The sequence below is a fragment of the Cornus florida genome, unplaced genomic scaffold (genome assembly GCF_030987335.1).
Source record: "Cornus florida cultivar Cherokee Brave unplaced genomic scaffold, ASM3098733v1 CherokeeBrave_3.0.0_Hap2_Chr11, whole genome shotgun sequence".
NCBI classification, from domain to species: domain Eukaryota; kingdom Viridiplantae; phylum Streptophyta; class Magnoliopsida; order Cornales; family Cornaceae; genus Cornus; species Cornus florida.
Genome location: NW_026775581.1, coordinates 64,944,936 through 64,970,544, shown reverse-complemented (window position 1 = coordinate 64,970,544; position 25,609 = coordinate 64,944,936).

Genomic DNA, 25,609 nt, shown 5'->3' with positions numbered 1-25,609 from the left:
CAAAATATCTCGGATTTGTCTTTCCCCAAAAAGCTCAGCCAGTCAGATCGATCCAGCCTAAGTTCGATAGATCTCAGCTAGTTCGATCGATCCAAGTCCAAGGTTCGATCGATCAAACTTCCTCCAGTGCGAAAAAGTTAAATTTCCAGCTTGTGCAATCCGTCCTCTATCCAATCATTAGAGAATATTCGAGTAAAGTGCACTAAACCCCCCTAAACTATGCCCCAATTGCAAGAAACCCCCCTGAAGTAAGTAAAACCCCCTAAACTATCACTTTGTTGCAATAGTTAGTAAGCCGTTAACAGAAAATCTAAATTACCATTTAGCCCTTAAGTTAAATGATGCCATTTTGTGTTATATCCAACTGTATGCAAAATTGGGTGTAATGTACAAAAATACCCTCATTTTGAATCTACCACCTCATAATAACTTGGGCATTTATGTAATTTTAAAAATCAACAATGCTAACTTCTCCCTACATCTCTCCTCCCCTTCATGTTTTCTGCAAACCCCAAATAAACGTCGTTGCCGCCGCCGCCGCCACCGCTACCGCCATATGCCCAGACCAACGCCGCCACAATTTAAGCAAGCTTTTGCCAGTGACATAAAAATTCGATGGGTTTGATAGCACCGCCATATGCCCAGACCAACGTCGCCGGAATGAGCTCGCCGCGACGATGAGCTCAGAATGTTTGAATGGTCGTCGGCCAAGAGCGTCGACGTACCCACCGGCGATAAATGACAGAAGTGGTGAAAAAGAAGAATTGGTGATACGAGAGCTTGAACGGTGAAGGAAAATTAGCTAACTGGCAATGACGCAAGCAGGTCTGTACTGAACGAAGTTGATGCTTTTAGAGTTTGGTTTAATTGGCGATGACATATCTGGCGAGTAAGGAGGAGTTCGGCGGTGATTTACACAGCTAGAAATGGGTCATGTACAACCGATAACTTTAGTTGTCAGCTGTGAGCTTAGAACGGATTGCACGGCGGCGGATGAGGCGGTCGAGTGGTGGTTTAGTGAATTGGAGGCATCGCGACCCTTGGAGAGAAGGGGATCGGTGTTGGAAGAGGGTTTTGATGGTGGAGGAATAGGTGGTGGTGGCGGCGGCGGCGGCGCCTCCATTTTCTCTCTCCATTGATTACTGCTGCCGATTGTGGGTTTGGGAATAGTGGGGGTGGTGGAGGAGAAAGTGGTGGTGCGCAGCCAGCGGATTGTGGGTTTGGGGATAGTGGTGGTGGCGACGTTGGTGTGGTGCCGCGGCAGTTGTAAGGCGGGAATAGTGGTGACGCCGCAGTGGTGTAAGGTGGGAGTGATATAAGGTCAATTTTGTCTTAAAATTTTTTTTTTGCCCTATCACGTGACCCACATGCCTCAATTTCTGTTAGATTTCTAACGGACTCAAACGTTTTGCAACGAACTGAATTGTTCAGCGGGTTAAGTGTATTTGTGATAGTTCAGGGGGGTTTTGTGGGAAAGAGAAGAAAGTTTAGAGGGGTTTAATGTACTTTACCCGAGAATATTCTTTGCACGACCCCAGCTCATTTTGTGTGCCACTTGACCTACCTATAAAAGGAATATGATGCACTTTTTGAGCATATAAACTATTCTAGGATTTAATCTATTGGGAGGAAGCATAGGGGAGGAAGCATAAAGGAGGAGGCTAGAGAAACACCATTGGATTTCTTCATCAACAAGGAGCAGATTTCAACCATGGAGTTAGCCCTTGAGGGTTGGAGCAACATCACCATGAGTGGCTAGAAATCCTCTTAGTTAGCCCCAAGCATGCTTTCTATATCTTAATCTTGTGTATTATTGAGGGATTAGTGTTGTAATTGATGTTTTGACACTTTGATATATATAGATCTTGTTTATTCAATGATTTATGTTGTTTAATGCTTCCAATTGATCATTTCATTCTATCCATATGTCTATGTATGCTTTAGTAGATGTTCATATACTTGTCTCTAGATTTTGTGTTATTGATGCATGTCTATGTGTATTGATGCTATATATTTGGAGATTGTCAAAACATAGTGCTCAAAAGAATGCTTTTGTGATTTTCTTGATGGTTCATACTTATTCCTTGATGGATTGTGCCTCTCCCCTAGTTTATTTTCATGCTAGTAGTGTAGATGTAATGTAGTTGTAGTGTAGTGTTAAATGGGAGGACAATCTATGCTTGTTGTTTGATGATCCAAGCTTTTGAATGCAAGTAGCATATGTCTTTATCCTTATGTTGTATTTGGATTATGAGCTTAATGAAAGGATTAATGACTTGTTTTGATCTATTGTGCCTTTCACATGTTGTTTAGACAATATATGCTTCATTGCTTAGATATATTGTGCCTTTCACATGATATTTAGACAATACATGCTTAACTAGTCATCCTTGCTTGTTGAATCAACCAAACACACACACACACCAATATTGTAACACACCATTTGCCCTCATTAATCACTTGTCAATGATATAGAAATGCATTGCTTAGTGGTGATCTCTAAACCCTAAGATCTCTCTTTATTACTTACTCGTAATTGTATTCTTTGTTATCACTTAGTTTAATTTAGTTGTTCTCCAATCAACCAACCAACCAATTACTTGATCACTTGACCTACTAGCCCTAATAACAATTCCACGACATTGCTCAATCCTCACAAATCCTTTGGGACGATCCCTACTCGCCCTAGCTATATTTTTAGTGAAGGTAGTAGTAGCTTTTATAAATGTAAAACTCTTGGCCCTCACCTTATAATGCACACACTCTTTAAGCTTGACTGTGGTATAGGACGACACATCGCCGCGGCCATTATGCTTCATCTTTGATTTCACTCCTTAAATGTCAAGTATTGTATTCCTTGAAGATTTAAGAACTTTTCGTGTCATATGGAATATTCTAACTTTGTTTAATTGCATAGACATTATGCTTCATCTTGGATCTGATGAGCGCTGAAAAGTACGCTTTTAAACCCCTTAAGCTCGAGTATTCTAGGACCTTTATCTATCTTATTTTCTCATTTTAGATTAATTTCGTGTTATTTTCCTTTTTAGGTCAATAATGTTAAAACAAGCTAAAAATGGCTTCTTAAGGCCTTTTTAGAGTCAAACAAAGTCTTTGTGAGAATTTGGAACAAAAGGAGGCTGATTTGGAGCAAAAGGAGGCTGATGCAGAAAGTTGGATAGATCTGAGAAAAGTCTGATAGATCTGAGAACAGTGAGATCAATCAGAGTTGGATCGATCGAACCCAGATCGATCAAAAGTTGGATCGATTGAACAAACTCTGATCGATCGAAGAAAAGTCTGATCGATCGAAAATGTGCTGGCAGTGAGCTGTCAAATTCCCAAGCGTGCTGATATCCACCTACCAAATAGTACAGGATTAGATATTTTTGGGGCTATATTTCTGACTTAATGACTAAGAAAAGGACCTTCTATTTAAAGGGAAGTGACCCATTTTGTAAATGAGCCTTTCATTATTTTATTTTTACATTGTAATTTTATTTTCTCTCTCTAGAAAAGTTTGAAATTAGGGTTAGAAGAAGAAGAAGAAGATGGAGCCATGTTTGGAGCTTGCCCTTGAGGGTTTCATGACCACATCTACCTCCTCCATGATTGGCTAGATCTATACTTAGGGCTTGGATGAGCCCTAAGTCTTGTGTAATTTAAACCCTTGTATTTCTATTTTTGGGGATTTATATATATTATTGTGATTAGTGTTCTAGCCTTGTGAATTTAATGAATCTTGGTATATTTCTATAATTTCTATGGTTTAATTCTTCCTATTAATTCTCTAGTTTATTTACAATGTCTATGTGTGATTAAATTAGGAATTATTTCTTACATGATTCATATGGATTAATTCTTTCAATTAATTCTCTATTTGATTACATGTTGTATTATGTGTGATTATTTGGGGAATTGATCTCTACACTAGATTATCTATGTTAGTTTCATGTCTATGTGTGATTAATTAAGGATTTAGTAATGGCTAAGCATGGGTTTTCATTGAATGGGTTTGTCAATTAATTTGATGGATTATTTTTATGCTTGATGGGTTGTTCTACAATTTAATTCATGCTTGTAGGTAGGTAGACAATCTATACTTGATTTGATATTCCATGGCTTATTATTGCAAATTCCATAATTCTTTAGATTGATGTGTGCTACAATTATGACTAGTTTGATAGGTCATGCTTAGATTTGATAGGTTGTTCTACACTTAGTTTATTTGTTGGTTAGGTAGACAATTCATACATGAATTTGATGGTCCATGCTTAATATTGCAATTGGTAGTCGCATTTTGTTCACAACAATGTATTCCCCATTAATGGAAAGCAAGTGGTTAATTACATGAGCTTAGTGGTGATTCCAACACCCTAAGACCTTTCTTCATATCTCTTAAATCCCTATCTCAACTTAGTTTTATTTTAATTGCATTTTCTTTAATTGAAGTAGTTTAATCATCTTATCAAATCTCTTTGCAATCTTGTGATACATTAGTGTCAAAGTTAAATTCCAACACGTATAATCCCTTGGGACGATCCCTACTCACTCTTGCTACGTTAGTAGTAGTAGTTTTTATAAATTTAAATTTGACCTAAAAGGCTTTTCTTGAACCGCACATTCACTACATTATTTTGACGTATACAAGCGGCCTCTAACATCAAATTTTGGCGCCGTTGCTGGGGATTAACGGTTTTGTTGGAATTAAACTAGATAATAGTGTTCATTTGATTGCTTTTATTTTTTATTTTATTTTCGATTGTATATTCTTTTCTTGCTCTTGATATTATTTGTTCAATTAGGCACTTGACTACAAGAAGGGCAAACATTAGATTTTAAAGCAATCATTGGAGTTTAAAGCTAGCATTGGAGTTTGAAGTTGCTTAAAGACCTTTGTGAGCACTTCTTGAAAATCTTGTAGTTTAATTGTTTCACTTCTTGCATGCTTGTGATAGCCCTTGTTGAGGCTCATTATATTGCTTAATTTTTTGTCCAAGTATCGGCCCATGTGGAGGCCAAATTTTTTTTCTTGCATTTGGATTTTGATTGTGAATGGAGGAATTGTTTAATCCAAGTTTGGGGGGAAATTATATCCCTTCACCTTATGCTTCTCCATCATATTTTAATCCTTATGAGGTTGAGTCCAATTCATTTCAAGCATCATCATCTTATTATGGACTTGACTATTCTCATTATCCTCTTTGTGACTACTACCCTTCCCTACTATTTTATGATGAACCAACTCCACCACCTTCTAGGTACTCACCCGAATTTGAAGAAAAAGTGTTAGCTTTAGTTGATGTGCATATTTCACAAACTCCACTTATTAATTCTCATTCTCAAACTTTAGCCAAGCTTGAAGCTCAAGTTTAGCAAATTGCAAGTACTCTTTCTCGTCAAAAGGAGAAGGAAGAGACAAATGAAAAAATGGCAAGAACTTCAATTTATATAGATGAGGATGAGGAGAGTGAAGAAGAAGAAGTAGCAAGTGAGCTAATGCCTAGCACTCTATCTTGTATAAAGGATGAAGTGGCAAGTGAGTTGGTGGCTAATCCAATAGAGCATAATATGATTAATGAGGACTTTCCTTGTTTTGATTGTGATTTTATCTCCACCATTGCTACTTTAGAGAGTGAGAAGATGTTAACCACTATAGAGGTAGGAGAGGATGAGGAGGAACTTGTTGAAGATGGCCTTCCTTCTATTATCTCCAATGACCCTCTTGAGACATGCCTTTTTGAAATGTATAAAAATTGTGGTTTTGACCTTGAAAGCTTTAAAAATGAAGTGAACTCTCTAATGGACTCCTTAGTTAACTTGGAAGGTGAAGAGATGGTGATTTTTAAGGAAGAGAAAAAAGATGAAGAGAAGGTGTTTTTTGATATTCCAAATGAGTCTTTGAAAAACATTGACTTGCCAAGTCACATAGGAAGTGATTCTTTAAATGCACTTCAAGAGCACAAAAATGAGGCAAGAACAACCATGATTGATTTTGTTTTTAAGATCGTGGATGAAAGGAACAATATCATCTCTTTCATTTCTTTTCAAGTCATTCTTTTAGAGGATGATTTCATTGTCATAAGTGGGACATTAAATGAGAAAAGTGAAAAGAGGATCAATAAGGATGTTTCATATCCAGTTTTTGATTCTTTTAATTAGTGAGTTGGTCCACCATCTTGTTAGAGACGTTAAACACTAGTATTCGTAGAGTTTCAAAACTCTATTCCTCCCTCATTTCTTTTTATTTTTATTTTTGCATTTTGTTCTTGTGTACATTCTTCCATTTAATTTTCAATTTTTATTCTTGTTACCATCATTGGGACTTAGCATAGGATTTTCTGCACTTTCATCTCAAAATGACGCATTTGGTGCCAGTTCGATCGATCATAAGAGAGATTCGATCGATCGAACATCATCTCTGCATATTCTCATCTCTCGGTTCCATCATTCAAACATACCCTGTATATTTCAGCTCTCTATTCCATCTTTCAAACTTTATGTTCGATCGGTCCAAGTACTATTCGATTGATCCAGGAGCCCCCATGATCGATCTCACTTCCATACTTAGAAAATTTTCGAAGCTCTGCAAATTTCATACTCTTTGTCCCATCGTGCGAGCATAGAGATCGTGATCGATCCAAGTCATGATCCATCACAGCTTTGCCCCTTTGACTATTTGATTTTTTCTTTTTCTATTTTTATTTTATTTTTCATTTTATTTTACTTTTGTCATTTTCTTTTATTTTATTTAGTTTCTTTTCTCTTAAAATTTTTTTTTTTTTAAATAAATGATTATTTTTCAAAGTAGTATTCCATCTTGCTAGAGACGTTAAACTTAGCACCCACATGACACATTGTGTCTTTTATCTCTTGTATCATACACATTGTAATGACCCGGATTTTCACGGATATTTTTTTTCCGTTGTCTTTCCTTTCTGAGTTCAGTTCCTCTTTGCTTAGTGTCGTCTCGAGTGCTCTGGAGTGATTTACGAGACTCTTTTCTGTGGATTGACAACTTCCTTTGAGGACCGAGTCGTTTCCACATTTTTCGTTTTTCGACACTATTCACTTTTCGTCCTTTTCCCTATTTCGTCCTTTTCCCTATTTTGTCTTTTCCCCGTTTGACACTTTGTTGGCGTAACCACACTTCTTGTGTTTGGAGTTGGTTTTTGACTTCATGCATCTCCATCTTGAGTGGTTTCCATGAAATACGTATCTTTACTTTTACAAGAAAGTACTCTGGTTACTCCCGGTGTCCATAGGGGCATGGATGCAAAGTTCTCTGAAATTATTTTCTTTTCTTGGTGTGTTTTTCGTAAATACCTTTTGAAGTTATTTTATTTCAGGAGTTTTAAAAAAAATATTTTTGGAAGATATTTTAATTCTGGGCCATTAGTGCAGTTTTCACTTTTTGGAGGGGCCATTATGCAATTAATGAAAGTTATTGCTAAATGCCTTGTTTTGAACCTGGATCCTCGTACGGGATTCATTTTCACTTTTCGTCGAGTCGTGTACTCTTAGAAATTCCTTCTGGTCATTGTTTTCCAGTTTCAGGATTTCTGGCCTCAGTTAGTGCCAAACTTGTTTGGGGTATAACTTTTTGCTCGGGACTCAGTTTTTGACTCCGTTTCTTTTGTTGTTCATATTTTCTCATTTTGAATCTTTTTCGTTCATAGATTTTTGTTATTTGAGCGCGTCTGCTCAAATTTCACTTTTTCGGACCCAGCGGGGCCCGTTCGGGGCACTTTTTGAGATTTCTATAAAAGGGGGGTGAGATGTTTTATTTTTTTCATCTTCCCCACTCTCTTGCATGACCTGAAGCTTCCATGGCAGCCCAAGGGAGGCTGCCACCTTCTCTCTCCTCTTTTGAGCTTCATTCCTTCGTCAAAACATAGAAGGGCCTTTGCGTTTAGTGTTCGTGTTGACTACGTACTTCTTTCACCTTTATTAGAACCCATTTCTGACCATTCTTTGAGTTTGGGTTTGAAGTCAAGTTGTGATTTTGATGGGGCTTCCTTGGGGGTTATGTGCATGGTGTAGTCCCCGACAAAACCTAGAAGTTTCGTCGGATTCGGAGCGGTTTCCATTTGATGGCTTTTGAGATTTTTATCTCAAATTGAGGTAGGGGATGTTCTAGGCTTTTGTGTGTGTTGTATTGAGTGTTTAGCATGATTATACAACTTAATTGCATGCCTTTTTATCAATTCTAGAAAATTAGTATTAATTATTTCTTTTTATGAAATTTAATTCGCAAGGATGTGTATAACTTAGAATGGAATTATGGCATGCTAGAAAATCATGTTTTAATATGTTTGTTAACATATATTAAATTGGGATTAATTGAATAAGAATTGCACTTTTTATTTAATTTTTATCTTTGATGAAAGATTAAATCCCATGGCCATACTTTTCATAAAATGAACTTGTAGTATGCTTTTAAATTAAGTCTTAGCATGTTTGTTAACATACTTTAATTTGGGAGTATTTGGACAAGTATGAAAATCTAGAGATTTTAAATTAAATGATTAATTAAAATCTATTTAATGGTTCCCTTGGCCCAATTAAGTTTTTTACTTGATAATCATGATGACTAGGATTTGTGTACTAGTATATATTAAATTAGGACCATTTGAATTTGCTTTGAAATTTAGAAGTTTAATTATCATGATATAATTAAATTCTACCTTGTTGTGCCATTGGCCTAATTGAGATTTTAGTGAATGTATGTATATATTATGCTATATTGTATAATATGCATTGATTAGGGGCCATTTGATTGAGATTTGAAAGCTAGCGAATTTAATTAGTTTATTTGATTAAATTCTGTTTCTATTGCATTAATGATTAAATCCTGAAATTGGCATTGATAGTATGTTTGAAGCATGATTTTAGACTTGTAATAGATTTATAAATTATGTTTTCAATATTGGATTATATTGTTATAGCGTGTAGTGAATCGCACACTGAAGATTCGACATGTGATGTTATTATAGCGCGTAACGAATCGCGCTCTGAAGATTCGACATTGTCATCCTATAGTTGTTGTGGATTTAGAGCATGTGTTGTGTAGTTACAACCTACTTGTGCATGGAGTTGCTTGGGACATTGTTAAGCTGTGATGGCTAGTGTTTGGCTCTAGTACGGGGACAAGAGTCCTCTAAGTCAAAAGTTCGTGCATTAGGTAGGCTGCCTGGGGGTTAGTAGTTCCAAGTTAACCCTATAAAGTTCGCGCGTTGGGTAGGCTGCCTGGGGGTTAGTAGCTCCAAATTTGCCTTGTCTCGGCGGAAATCCGAGCTGTGATGTCCAAGTCTTCCACTATTTGATTTCGCATTCAATTCCAAGTTGACAACGAATGTTTAATTGTGACTTGTGGTTTTGGTAATTGGCGATTTGATGTTGTTAAGTACATCCATACTAAATTGATATATTTAGTTGATTTCACACTTTTAGATTGCTAGTTGATAACCTAGAGAATCTATGTCTTAATGTGTGGTATTAGATATTCTAATTATTCTAAATTGTTATATTTAATTGATGTTGCATTTTAGACTTCAAGTTGATAACCTTGAGAACCACTATGTTGTTACTTTGTGTAAGCATGCTCCTATATTGTTGCTTTGTGTAAGCATGACCCTATGTTGTTGAAATTGCATGAATGATGTGATTGATGCTAGAAATGATCTTAGGTAGCTAAGATGCTCCCTGAGTCTCACCTTGACATAGACGTTAGGTGGAATGAACCACAAATAATTAAATCATGCAACTTGTAAAACTTTAGGTCGATGCATGCTCATTTCCTACGAGTAGCTTTATGTTACTCACCCCTACGATACTGGGGCATATTACAGGTACATGATACAAGATTGGAGATTGCAATTGCTTGGGTGATTTGCTGAGTTGAGCTTCTTTAGAAGCATTCTTGTTCACATGCAAGTGTTAGCATGTTCATGATTTGTCTATGAAATATAATTTTTCTAACTTGGAGGTTTGACATATCAAATGTTGTAAATGTATTGTAATGAAGCCATAGCCCATTGTAGCACATCTATTTTATCATATTACATACACTTGCATGCTCACTTTGGCAAACAATACCTTCCTTGATAAAACAAAAACCTAAAGTTGCATATTTTTTAGTTTGACCTTATTCTGTTACAAGGGCATTTCAGGTATTTCACAATGAGTTTTTTTCATTTTTCCTCTCGAGTTACGTAAAAAACTTAATTTTGAGGGGCGTTTTATTTTTGTGTTTTTCTAGAAAACATCATCTTGGCCCTCAAAAATTCATATTTTTCCAGAAAATCCTTGCTGCCATGTTTTGCAAATTTTTAGTACAAATGTAGTTGGTACTATTCATTGACTTTTTTTTTGAAAATCGTCACGACCGATCCGAAACTTCCAGAGGTCTTGTGGGTGTATTTTAAAATTGCATTTTCAATTTAGGCAATTTAAAAACCTCCCGAAGCCCTATTTCGAAAACTTGGGCAGTAGCTCGGATTAGTTTTTTTCCTCTTGACCTGATTTTCTTGGGGGCATTTTGGGCATTTTACAATGCATTCTTTTTGTTTCCGTCTGAGATCAGGGTAGGAAACTTGATTTTAGGGGGGTTTCTTCTTTGAGTTTTTCCAAAAAAGTCCGTTTAGATGCCCGTTTTTATTCTCAGTTGCAGCAGTGGTGGGTTGTCCTCGTCGGGCCCCTACGACATCATTTTTGTTTTTGACCTTTTTCTCCCGTCCGGACTCCAAATTGAGTAAAATTTTTTTTGAACTTGATTGTCATTGTCTTTCCAGCGGTGTGCTCGATAGCACATGAATCCACTTTTTGCAAAATGACCATTTTGCCCCTAGGTTCTTTTTGTCCGTTTTTGAAATGACACTTCTGCATTTGTTTCATTTGGATTCCGTGACCTCATTGAGGGTCATATTGGTATCTTAGAGACGCATTGTATATCTAGAGACCGTTGTTTCACCTTTCGCTTCCGCATTTCGGATCCATTATCGGGTCATCTTTTGGTCATCACTGACGCACCGGGTTTACAAAACTTGGGCCGTCACACATATTCATTTTCATTTTTATTTCTTTATTTTTCTTGAATTTTGTTTCATTGTACATACTTTCATTAAAAAAATAAAAAATTTGCGTCCCTTATTTCCTTACATTTTTATTCCTTGCATGTTTATTTATTTTATTTTTGTATGTGTGTTCATAGTTGTTATCTCTAAAAAAAATAATAATAAAAAGAGTTTTTATTTTTATTTTTATTTTTATTTTTAATTATTTTGTTCTTACATCATTTCTTACTTTTTGTTTTTCATTTCTTGCATTGTACATATTCTTTCATTGCATTTTGCCTTCTTTATTTTTCTTTTTACATTTGGTTCATGTATTTTATTCTTGGTTTTTCTTGCATTTTGTATATAATTTCTTTCATAAAAAAAATTATGCTTAGATTAGGGCTTGATCTCATATCTCTCTTACATCTTGTGCTATATTGCCTTAGAATGCATGATTTGATTATTGTTATCCCATTTGATATTTGATGTGAGTTTGCTAGTGGGGTTATTCAAATAGGTTGTTGATTCCAAGTTTGGGGGAGACCCTTTTCATATTGGATCATTGCCGGGCTTCATGTTTTCGCCACCATGATATACTCTTTCTATCTTTTCCATTGTTCTCATTGCACATTGAGGACAATGTGCGGTTTAAGTTTGGGGGTAAGGTGACTTTGTTGCATTCTACTTAAGTTTGAGACTTAATTGAATGATTGAGATTGGAGATCCATGTTTGCGATGATTTTGATCTTTTGAGGATTATATTGCTTAGAATTTAAAAATTTCTTGACTTGAGAGTCCAATATTCCTTGTATGCCTTGTGGATGGCATTTAGGAGTAAATTTTTCGAAAGATTGATATCTTGCTTGCATTTGTGGTCAACATCATCTTGATTTTGTGATTGTTTCGAGATTCACTTTAAGATTCTACACTAGCACAGGCACACACTAGCATTCATTTGTGAGGTACATGCTTTGTTGATTATTGAATTGGTTATATCCCAATTAAACTAGTAGTGCATTGAAAACTTTCATTCTTGATAAAGGTGGATAACAACCCCTTTTCACTAAGTAACCAAGATTCCAGCTTCATCAAGCGCTAAACTTCTCGTGCCGAGAGGTGGAGGGCCTAAACTCTAGGTTAATAATTGAATACCAAAAAAAAAAGAAAAAAAAATTTATTGCAAAAGCAAATAAAAAAGTGAGTACTTATCCCAAAAGGTGAGAAGTAGGAAATGATTAGATGGAGATTGTCTTGATTTGTAGCGTAGTTGATTCGAGCTTGTAAGTTCGTAAGGGTGTTTGAACGTCTAATACCCTAAAGCCGTCCGGTTTGGGAATCATTGACCTAACGCTCGACCTCATGAATCACTAGAAAGCTTAATAGATCAACACATTGCACCATGCTTCCATCTTTGATCCTTAGGGTAATTGCCAAAAAAATAAATAAATAATAAATAAATAAAAATAAAAATTGAGTGAAAAGAATAAGCGCACCTAGTTCAATAAAGCTTTAATAAAAGGTCCACTTTTTGTCTTGATGATCGGTACTAGATTTGTGTGCTAGTTTGAGGGTAAGGATGTGATCATTTCTTTAGTTGGCTTAGATAGCAACATATTTGATGTCGGTCCACTCAAAAAGGATTCTAGAGTTGTTTTGATTTGCATGATCATTTTCTAGATGTGTGGAGGACCATATTTGCTTGCTTGATGTTGAAATTTTGGGAGATTGCTTGGAAATGTTTGAAAAATTACATACTTGAGGTAGTTTTTTCCCAATGCTTGTTTGCAATATTGGTGCCTCTTTTGTGAGAATGAGCTTAATGTTTGTGGGTATCATTTCTGGAAACCCTAACGAGACTTCACTCGTCCACTAGGGGTAACCTGGGGGTTTAAAATGCTTGTTACATACGCTAAATGTAATCGTGTTCCCTACGAAAGTGGCGTTATCCATTATTGTTTTCTAGTTCATAATTGTATAGCTGTTCATTTCATTCCTTTACTTTGTAGTTCATTGCTAGGGACTAGCAATATTTAAGTTTGGGGGTGTGATGAGCGCTGAAAAGTGCGCTTTTAAGCCCCTTAAGATCGAGTATTCTAGGACCTTTATCTATCTTATTTTCCCGTTTTAGACTAATTTCGTATTATTTTCCTTTTTAGGTCAATAATGTTAACACGAGCTGAAAATGGCTTCTTAAGGCCTTTTTGGAGTCTAATTAAGTCTTCATGAGAATTTGGAGCAAAAAGAAGCTGATTTAGAGCAAAATGAGGCTGATGTTGAAAAACTGCCAAGTTGGATAGATCTGAGAAAAGTCTGATAGATCTAAGAAAAGTGAGATTGATCAAAGTTGGATCGATCGAACCCAGATCGATCAAAAGTTGGATCGATCAAACAAACTTTGATCGATCGAAGAAAAGTCTAATCAATCAAAAATGTGGTGGCAGTGAGCTGTCTAATTCTCGAGCACGCTGATTTCTACCTACCACATAGTATGGGATTAGATATTTTTGGGGCTATATTTCTGACTTAATGACTAAGAAAAGGACTTTCTATTTAAAAGGAAGTGACCTATTTTGTAAAGGAGCTTTTCATCATTTTATTTTTACATTGTAATTTTATTTTCTCTCTTTAGAAAAGTTAGAGATTAGGGTTAAAAGAGAAAGAGGGAAGTGGAGGCACATCTCAAGAACCCATCTCTAGATCCACACACTCTCTCTCTCTCTAAAGCTTCAAAGAAGAAGAAGAAGAAAATGGAGTCATGTTTAGAGCTTGCCCTTGAGGGTTTCATGACCACATCTACCTCTTCCATGATTGGCTAGATCTACACTTAGGGCTTGGATAAGCCCTAAGTCTTGTGTAATCTAAACCCTTGTATTTCTATTTTTGGGGATTTATATATACTGTTGTGATTAGTGTTCTAGTATTGTGAATTTAATGAATCTTGGTATATTTCTATGATTTTTATGGTTTAATTCTTCCTATTAATTCTCTAGTTTATTTACATGTCTATGTGTGATTAAATTAGGAATTATTTCTTACATGATTTATATGGATTAATTCTTTCTATTGATTCTCTATTTGATTACATGTTGTATTATATGTGATTATTTGGGGAATTGATCTCTACATTAGATTCTCTATGTTAGTTGCATGTCTATGTGTGATTAATTAAGGATTTAGTGATGGCTAAGCATGGGTTTTCATTGAATGGATTTGTCAATTAATTTGATGGATTATTCTTATGTTTGATGGGTTGTTCTACAATTTAATTCGTGTTTATAGGTAGGTAGACAATCTATACTTAATTTGATATTCCATGGCTTATTATTGCAAATTCTATGATTCTCTAGATTAATGTGTGCTACAATTGTGACTAGTTTGATGGGTCATGCTTAGATTTGATGGGTTGTTTTACACTTAGTTTATTTGTTGGTTAGGTCGACAATTAATACATGAATTTGATGATCCATGCTTAATATTGTAATTGGTAGTCGCATTTTGTTCACAACAATATATTCCCCATTAATGGAAAGTAGTGGTTAATTACATGAGATTAGTGGTGATTCCAACACCCTAAGACCTCTCTTCATATCTCTTAAATCCCTATCTCAATTTAGTTTTATTTTAATTGTATTTTCTTTAATTGAAGTAGTTTAATCATCTTATCAAATCTCTTTGCAATCTTGTGATACATTAGAGTCAAAGTTAAATTCCAACACGTATAATCCCTTGGGACGATCCCTACTCACTCTTGCTACGTTAGTAGTAGTGGTTTTTATAAATTTAAATTTGACCTAAAAGGCTTTTCTTGAACCGCACATTCACTACATTATTTTGACGTATACAAGTAGCCTCTATCGTCAGGATCTCACTCTTTAAACTTCAAGTGTTGCATTCCTTGAAGATTTAAAACTTTTCGTGTTATATGAAATGTTCCAATCTTATTTAATTGCATAGATAGTATGCTCCATTTTTTATTTCACCCTTTAAATTTCAAGTAGTATTTCTTGAAGATTTAAATCTTGTCGTGTTGTATGAAATATCCCAACCTTGTTTAATTTTATAAATATCTTGATTCATGTTACTTCATGTTGATATGACTTAGGAATGATCCTACATAAGCATCTTAACTTAAATTCTCGGTGGCATGAACCGTTTCGGTGATTAACGCATTCTAGGTTACAATTTGACAATTTTAGATACATATGTTCTATTGTGTTACACTATATGCTCCTATGTTGTTTACTTGCATAAATATTGTGGTTTATTCTAGAAATGCTTTAAAGTAACTTAGAATGATCTCTGAGTTTCATCTTGACATAAACGTTAGGTGGCACGAGCCCTTTGACTTGTTTCATCTTAAGGTTATAATATTATAAAATGGTAGGTCTATGCATACTCATTCCCTACGAGTAACTTGTTTACTCACCCTAAAGTTATCAGGTTATTTTCATGTATGGATACCTTGGTTCGAGATGCACATCATTTCTTGAATGACTTGTAGCTTTTAAGTTTACGTATCATGCAAATGTTAGCATGAAATATCATTTTGTAGCTTTATATGTCAAAACTTGTATCTTTGATTCCATATATGTAACGTGTACATAAGTACACCTTTTACAATGTATTTGACATGTATGAGATGAGGCCGGAGGCCAATGACTATTATTTTGTATCCTATGTAACTTTTAATTTCATGAAATAATATGAAAATATTGAAAAATGACAAGTCAGTACTTCACCATGTTTGCATTAAGTGTGGGAATTCCATTTTTATTCTTTTATAGGGTCTTATGAATCATGTATGAAGGGTGGTCAAAGGCCAAATGATAATTTGTTAATTTTGGTTTTCAAATTTTCCATTTATTGATCATTTTAGTCATTTTTGGCCGTTTATAGGTCGTATTTTGTATCGTCGGTATTTTTAAGGCATTGACCATTGTAGCAGACCCTAATAGGTAAGTTATGTTTGCGTACATGATCATGTTCAAGAAAAACCTCTTCCTTGGTGATTTGAGCCTCATATGGACTCATTTTACATTTTTTTTTTGCATAATCTGGTTTAAGGGCATTTTGGGGTTTTCCTTCGGGAAATAAACCCCGGCCTTGACATAGTCACTTAGAAAACGTTATTTTGGGGAGGGTTTCTTCTTCGTGTTTTTCTAGAAAATGTCGTCTTGGTACCAGAAATCCCTCGCAAAGTTCAGTTTTCTGTTTTTCATTTTAACATCTTTTTAACCCTCTTGACCTGATTTTTATTGGGGGCATTTTTGTCATTTTTCCTTATCTTCCAATTTTGGTTTGGACCATGGTTGATCAGAAAACATGATTGGGGGGGGGGGGGGGGGAGGGGTCTCTTCTTTGTATTTTTCCAAAAAACCTCATCTTGGCCTTCAAAAACCCATTTTTTCTCGGAAAACCCCTACTGTCAGCTTTTTGCTGAACTGTAGCACAAGTGTACAGGTGGGCTCAATCTCGTAACTGGTTAGATGACTTGTGGCAGCATTACAATCATTCTATTTTGCTTTCTAACTGGTTAGAAAAGTCTCCTAACTGGTTAGATGGTCTTGGGTTGACTCCTTTTGACTTTTTTTACCCATTTTTCTTCTGTTAGCCGTATTTTCTTCGTCCGGACTCCGAATTAAGTGATTCCTGAGTCTAAGTTTATTAATTTTTTGTTGTTTTTCCAATGGTGTGCTCGGTAGCACCCACTTTCATTTTAAAAATGACCATTTTGCCCCTAGGTTCATTCTTGTTCGTTTTTGAAACGTCGCTTCCGCATTTATTTTCTTTAGGTTTTGTGACCTCATTGAGGGTCACATTGGTGTCTTAGAAATGTGTTGTATCTCTAGAGACTTGGTTTCTATTTTTGATTCTGCATTTCGGATCCGTTATCAGATCATCTTTAGGTCATCACTGACACACCGGGTTTATAAAATTTAGGCCATCTCATGGCTGCCCCTCAAGTACTGAAGATTGTGATACGGGGGTGACATGTTGATTTATCACTTGCTAATAATCAGCTGCTGGCGTCTAGTTTGCCACTTGTTGATAATCGGTTACTGGAACTTGCCGATAATCAGCGACTGTTGGCTCCTCCCGTATTTGAGCCATTAGTGTTTTCATCATCTGCTTAAATTCTGGCCAACTTTGTTATGGATAATCCGCTACTAAAACTTTCCGATAATTTGATGCTAAAACTTACCGATAATCAGCGACTGTTGACTCCTCCTATATTTGTTGATTTACCACATGCCGATAATCGGTAAGTGCCTCCTTAAATTCTCTCATTTGGAGATTTAGTTGGGATCTTACTTATCCCATTTGTTGATTTACCACCTGCCGATAATCAGTGGCTGGAACTTGCGGATAATCGACTGTTGGAGTCTACTGGTAATCAGCAACTGGTTGTTGATAATTAACTCCTAGAACATGTCGATAATCAGCGGCTGTTGGCGTCTGCCGATTATTGGTTTCTGTTGGAACATGATAATCAGCGACTTCTGGAACATGCAGATAATCGGCTGCTAGAACATGTTCCCATTTTAAGTTGCAAGATGTTAACTTAGAGAAATCATGCTATATGTGTTGCATTGGAAGTTCCAATGTTAGTTAAATTGTATCAATGTTATGATTTGTGTTTTATTATTCTAATATAGCCTAGGATGATTCCTTAGACTCATTTGGAACATAGACGTTAGGTGGCATGAACCATTGTAGTTGATTTCGCATTTTAGATTTCAAGTTGATAACTTTGATAATCTATATTTTGTTGCGTTGTATTGGAGGTTCCAATTATGTTAATTTATATCCTTTAGTCGTTTTCGCATTTTAGGTTTCAAGTTGATAACTTTGATAACCCATATCATGTTGCGTTATATCCTATGCTCTTATATTATTTACTTGCATGAATGATGTGATTTACGCTAGAAATGATTTACGGTAGCTTAGGATGCTCCTTGGGTCTCATTTTTGACATAGCCGTTAAGTGGAATGAACCACAAGTATTAATATATGCAATCTTGTAAAACGTTAGGTCCTTATATGTTCATCTCTTACGAGTAACTTTATGTTACTCACCCCAAAGTTACTGGGGACATTTTTCAGGTACAGGATTCAAGATTTGGGGATTTGCATTTGCCTTAGGTGATTGGTAGATTTGAAGTTCTTTTAAGAGTATTCTTATTCACATGCAAGTGTTAGCATGTTTAAGTTTTGTTATAAAGTTGTAATATATAGTTTGGTTCAGTATGCCGTTTTTTCCTTATGACATGTAAAGGGTACTTAGATACACTATTTGGAACCTATTTGATATGTATGATTTGTGGCCAAGGGCCAATTATCCTTAGTTTACATTTAAGTTAATGTGGTATTATGTTTTGCCTTTGAAATGTAATTTTCCTAACTTTGAGGTTTGGCATGTGATTTAGAGTAAATGATATTTAATGAGGCCATGGGCCATTGTAACACATTTTAATATGTAAAATACTTTTGTTGGCATGCTTGCACAACTTTAAATCTTATTTTTTTTACAAAATTCATATTGGGGTTTGAGTCTTGGGTGAAGCCTTAACATTTCTTGTGCATAACACGACTTTTTGCACTTTCTCGGGTCATTTCGACCAGCCGAAATGTTGTTTCAGTCGACCAATGGCTTTTGAATTTCATTTTCACAATAAATCTCACTTTCCAGTAGCTAAAATCACTGTTTGGGTTCATTTCGGTCGACCGATGCTTTATTTCGGCCTACCGAAGTGACTTTTCCTCAAAACTCAGCTTTTTGGTGATTTTCTGTTCATTTCGGTCGACCGAAACAACCTAAATAGCATACACACAGCGCATCTTCAGTTTTGTCTCAGCACTATTGTTTCGACTTCAAACGGTTATAACTTCTTCATTTCTAACCCAAATGGGGTGATTCTTGAGCCTAAATTCATGAATTTTGAGTCAGATTTCCAATGGTACCAGTGCCATTCTCAGATTCAAATCATAGTACGAGTTATTCATATTTTAGTGAGATGGTGTCAGTTTTTGCTTAAACCGGGAATAGGCGTTTATTAAAATCACATTTATTTATTAAAATAAATTAAATGATTTAATTATATATAAATAATAAAAGGTGACTTATTGAAGATGCAAGAAATTCGTTCCCTCTTTCTCTCTCTAGAATTCTTACACTTCAACCCCAAAAAGATCCTCCCTCCTTTCCATTCCTTATCCTATTTATAGATATTTACAAGATATTTACAAGATATTGACTGATTGCTGGATCTGGGCCTATTCCTCCATAAGTCCTGGTCACCTTTGATGGGCTTACTCGCGTTCGGCCCATATGGCAGTGTCTTTATATGGGCCGACCCAGCTGTACGGACCGAATGTAGTGCTTGCAAGTCGGATCCAGCCCATGTCGTCCGGGGCCTCCTCAATTGCCCCCATAATTGCCCCTTATTTAATAAGGGGTAATTATTGATGGCGTCTCATCATGATGTTGACGGCTCGAGATAACCACGTGGGGGAACGGATGGTCAGATCTAGAATCAATGTTCCGGGGCTCGAGGAATTTCTCGCCTTCCCGACGCTTCGGCCCTCGGGCCCTCTCGCCTTTATAATGCTCTAGAATACCACTTCACGTCCTTTTACCGTCTCCATCATCAGTCAAATCTCTCTCTTTCTAGAACAGTACTAAGCTTTTTCTGGTGAAATCCTTCAAGAGTCATTCTTCCAGCGATCTTGCAGTCCTCCGAGGTTAGTTTCGTTCTTTTTTACTTTCAGCAGGCTTCCATTTACCCCCTTTTAGATTCTTCAAGCACTTCCACCATGGTTGTAGATCTGGATGTTCTTCATATGAGACTTAGACTTCCTGACAACATCGAAGTTAGGGTTTACCCTCAGGACGTTAACATTATGACCGGCGCCGGCCTCCTGCCCGGCGAAGTCTTATTCACGAACCTTCAATTGAATGTTGTTAGGTTCCCTCTGCACCCTTTCTTTAGTTATGTCTTCAATAGATTGGGGATATCCCCCCTGCAGGTCAACCCCAACTTCTTTAGAATCATATCTGTTATGCTCTTGTTGATGCGTGACAGAAATCTGGACCTTGACCTCATAGACCTTCTTCTGTGCTATAAGGTCAGTAAGATCCGTACTAACGAACCCTTCTACCACCTCTACCCGTTCGAGAAGATGTCCATATGTACGGACACAATAAAATCTGAGAAGGGTTGGAGGGATAGCATCGTGGGCATTAGTGGGGCTTGGTCTTCGCCGGCTGCAGAGGATTACCCAATCCCGAGCGCCTTTGGTGTCTGTTCTGTCTCCTCCTATAAGAAATTCAAATCTCATAAACATGACTGCCCCTGCGAAACATGCGTTCCTCGTTTTTGCACTTTCTTATGCCGTTCCTTAGGAATACCTTGTGATGACTTGAGCTATAGTGTTTGCAGGGATAGGAGTAACTACTTGAAGAAATACGTTCTGAACGATATTCCTTCCTGCTCAGATCTCCTCACTTCAGACAACCTCTTAGCGCTCTCATCACTCGGCTACAACATGAGCAGACTTCAGATTCCTTCTTTTGGCAGGAAGAAAAATACTCCCCCAGCCACTCCTGCTGCTGGGGCGACCTCCTCTCCAGCGTCAGCTTCTTCATCAGCTACCATCTCTGACACTGTCCCGAGCACAGTGGCTATTAACTCTGTTGCCAGCGCCCCTGCTGCCAACCAGAGCGCGTCTCCCCAAGCTACCATAGCTCCTGCTGCTGCGGGGGGCGTTCGGGACAAAGAACGAGGCAAAAGGCCTCATCCTGACAGTGAAGTCGATCCTGAGGAGGAGCCTCTCATTAGAAGGACCCGGGTCTCCGGGCCGGGTGCTCTCTTGCACCGTGCGATCAGAGCTCCTGCTCCCTCTGGGCCTACTGCAGCTGGTGGCTCCGCTTCTGCTTCAGGCCCCCCTTCTATCCCCACCTTACCGCCATGGGCCCCTCGGTACACCCGAACGGATGGGACGTTCGTGAAACCGAACGAGACCATGCTGAAGGATGGCCAGACCGCCATGGCCTACTACAGGAGCATGTGGACTCCGAAGGACCTTGAGGCGGCAAAGGGCCTATCCCAGAAGGATGTGTTCAGCCGCTTTCCCCAATCTGCTATGGAGGTGACTTTTATTTTCCAACTCATGAATTCTCTCATATTATTTGGTCTTGCCTTCGCCCGACCTGACTATTGGCTTAACCGTTTTTAATGTGCACCTATGCAGACATTGTTCGGAATGATGGCCATGTAGAAGCAGGTGGAGATGGGGAACGCCAGGGCCTGTAAGTTTTCTGACAGCCTGGAGGTGGCTAATAAAGAAAACGACCTCCTCGCCATGAAGAATACCGAGGTACTGGCTCGGCTTGACAAAATCGAACAAGAGAGAGATGTCCTGAAGAAGGAGAATGACTCCCTTCAGGATGAGAAGGACGCCCTCCAGCTTGAAAAGAGCGTCTGGCAGACTGAGCGTGAATCAATTAGAGAAGAAAAGGCAGAACTCCAGCGCCTTCTGGCTGACGAACAGTCTGCTCGGATGGCTTTCGAGAAAAGAGCTCTGGACGAGCATACCGCTCTGATCGATGCGATCAGCAGAGTGAGCGGTGGGATGCTGGCTCTTCACGCTCGGTTCTCAAGGGTCGGTGCTCTTAGGTATGCTCAAGGATTCCGGGAAGGTTTCGCCGACCGAGTTCCGGATGAGGGACAAACCAGTTCCACTCCAGATGAGGTCGACAAAGATCTAGGGATCGAACCTCTGGGGGTCTATGTCGACCCAGAGCCCACCGAAGCGGAGCGCATATTCGACGAGTGCCAGGACATTGCTTCCTCCAGGATCATCACAGCTCCTCCTACCGCTCTGCCTCTAACCGCTCCTCAATCGTCAACCGTGGTACCTTCCACAGCCACTGCTGACGCTGAGCCCCAGTCGAACGATTCAGTCATTCATCTTGATTCCCCACCTCGTGAAGGTGAGACGGCTGATGGGGCCGAGGAGGCGGGTCGGCACGACCAGGATGCTGTTGGTACTGAGGCGTCTAGCTAGGGCTCCTTTGGACTCTTCCATTCCATATCTTTTTGTAACGATGGACATCTCACTTTTGTAAACTCAATGCTCAATATCAATGAAATGACAGAACTCTTTTTCCTTATGTGTTGTGCTCTATTCAACTTATTTTCAATACATACATATCTTTTCTCTCTTTTCTTTTATATTAGCTTTGCCGTGTGTTTGTTTATGGCAAGTGCCTGGCGCTCGGCTAGAATGCCACTTGCCATTTGGCTTTAAATTTTTAGCAAGTGTCTGGCGTTCGGCTTATAGTGCCAGCTGCCACTTATCTTGCTTAAGTGCCTGGCGCTCGGCTAGAATGCCACTTGCCACTTGGCTTTAAATTTTTAGCAAGTGTCTGGCGTTCGGCTTATAGTGCCAGCTGCCACTTATCTTGCTTAAGTGCCTGGCGCTCGGCTAGAATGCCACTTGCCACTTGGCTTTAAATTTTTAGCAAGTGTCTGGCGTTCGGCTTATAGTGCCAGCTGCCACTTATCTTGCTTAAGTGCCTGGCGCTCGGCTAGAATGCCACTTGCCACTTGGCTTTAAATTTTTAGCAAGTGTCTGGCATTCGGCTTATAGTGCCAGCTGCCACTTATCTTGCTTAAGTGTCTGGCGCTCGGCTAGAATGCCACTTGCCACTTGGCTTTAAATTTTTAGCAAGTGTCTGGCGTTCGGCTTATAGTGCCAGCTGCCACTTATCTTGCTTAAGTGCCTGGCGCTCGGCTAGAATGCCACTTGCCACTTGGCTTTAAATTTTTAGCAAGTGTCTGGCGTTCGGCTTATAGTGCCAGCTGCCACTTATCTTGCTTAAGTGCCTGGCGCTCGGCTAGAATGCCACTTGCCACTTGGCTTTAAATTTTTAGCAAGTGTCTAGCGTTCGGCTTATAGTGCCAGCTGCCACTTATCTTGCTTAAGTGCCTGGCGCTCGGCTAGAATGCCACTTGCCACTTGGCTTTAAATTTTTAGCAAGTGTCTGGCGTTCGGCTTATAGTGCCAGCTGCCACTTATCTTGCTTAAGTGCCTGGCGCTCGGCTAGAATGCCACTTGCCACTTGGCTTTAAATTTTTAGCAAGTGTCTGGCGTTCGGCTTATAGTGCCAGCTGCCACTTATCTAGACGCCTCAGTACCAACAGCATCCTGGTCGTGCCGACCCGCCTCCTCGGCCCCATCAGCCGTCTCACCTTCACGAGGTGGGGAATCAAGATGAATGACTGAATCGTTCGGCTGGGGCTCAGCGTCAGCAGTGGCTGTGGAAGGTACCACGGTTGACGATTGAGGAGCGGTCAGAGGCAGAGCGGTAGGAGGAGATGTGATGATCCTGGAGGAAGCAATGTCCTGGCACTCGTCGAATATGCGCTCCGCTTCGGTGGGCTCTGGGTCGACATAGACCCCTAGAGGTTCGATCCCTAGATCTTTGTCGACCTCATCTGGAGTGGAACTGGTTTGTCCCTCATCCGGAACTCGGTCGGCGAAACCTTCCCGGAATCCTTGAGCATACCTAAGAGCACCGACCCTTGAGAACCGAGCGTGAAGAGCCAGCATCCCACCGCTCACTCTGCTGATCGCATCGATCAGAGCGGTATGCTCGTCCAGAGCTCTTTTCTCGAAAGCCATCCGAGCAGACTGTTCGTCAGCCAGAAGGCGCTGGAGTTCTGCCTTTTCTTCTCTAATTGATTCACGCTCAGTCTGCCACTGTCAAACTGACTACCAACGGGTCTTCATGCGGCAGTTGAACACGCTGCAGGTCTGTCCAGTCGAATTTTATCTGCATCGACGGGCTCTGCTGGTGTAAAGTATTCACACTGCTGACCCTTTTCTTCATCTGCGCTTGCCGCAGGCGCGCCCGGAGTAGCTCATCCGACTCTTCACTAGGCTCGGGTCGACCATGGATAGCATTGATTATACGAACTGGTTGTGAATTGTGGGAGCTTTGTTTATGACTACTTTTTATTTGTTCCACCGGTCGATTCTGCTCTATCGCCGAACCTTGAACATAACTCGCGAACTCCCCTCTAGCTATCAACATCTCCACTTGCCTCCTCAGGTTCCTGCATTCGTTAGTCTGATGACCGAAGTCAGAATGGAAAGCACAATGTTTAGTTCGATCCCTCTGTTCGAGGGGTTGCCTAATTGGCAGTGGTGGATGAAACTTATCTTTGTTCTCCTGATACAACCTCGCCAGAGTGACCTTCAGCGGAGTAATCAGCTCTTCCTCCCTGGACCTTTTTTCTGCCTTCCAAGAGGTCTGACGTTGCGGCTGAGCCTGCTTCTGCCTAATCTTTGCCTTGGACTTTTCCTCGGTCGACACGAGCGACGCTGTCCGAGCATTAGCTGCCTCCTCTTCTTCTAGGCGCACAAAGCCATCGGCTCTTTCATTGAGTTCATCCATAGTAGTTGGCGTGTTCACTACCAGACTGGTGTGAAACGGAGTTCCACGTGTCATGGCTAACTTGAAGGCTTGAACTGCTGTAGAAGGGTGGCATTCGATCACCATACTCTTAGTGAGATTAAACCTGGTAAGAAAAGCCTGGAGACGTTCATCCTTGTGCTGCCTCATCGTGAATAGGCTCGAGATGTCTTTCGGCGGGCGCTTGTTCCCATAGTACTGGCTTATGAACCGATCGCACAGGTTTCTGAAGCTACCAATGGAGCTCCTAGGCAAATTTTTGAACCAGCTGAGCGCCGGTCCGGCTAGGCTTGTAGGGAAACATTTGCACATTAAAGAGTCGTTTTCCGTATTCAGGGCCATTTTCAACTGGATATGATACACATGATCGATCGGATCGGTCGTTCCGTCGAACAGAATAAAGACTGGCATAGCAAACTTCCTTGGATGCGGGGCATTCAAGATCTCGTCGGTGAATGGTGAATCCACCGTCCGAGCTGCAGATCGGAGAGCTTCATTCTCTCTCTGGAGTCCAGCGGTAGCTCTGTGAGTTACGGTTCTGCCCTCTGAACCGCGATGAGTGATAGTAACCATGGAGGGCCGGTAAGACGGATCGAACGACCGTTCCTCTATGAACTCTCTTTGCCAAGGCGACGCTACTCGACGGCGATCAACCTCTATCACTTCCTCTCGGTCGAACCTTTCCCGATGTGGATCAACGTGAGTCGATCCTTCGTGATCTTCAACTCGACGAACATTTGGCGGCAAATTGTCCATCATCCTGTCATCACGGTGGTGAGCTGACTGATTGTTCTCGTCCTGTTCGCCTTGACGCGCGATATTAGATTGAACACCTCCTTCTCCGACCGGAAGTGGATGCGAAACCGCAGGTATTTGCCGATGTTGCATTCCAGCTTTCAATTCTGCATTCTCTTTTTTGAGAGCTTCAATCAAGTTCATCAACTCCTCAAGCTTTGTTTGCTGGACAACCTCCATCGGATTGGAGCTTTCACCTATCATTATTCCTGAACGGAGTAAAGGCATTAATCTCAAGTTCGCGAGTAAATCCGAGCTTCGTGAGTAGGAATTTTTA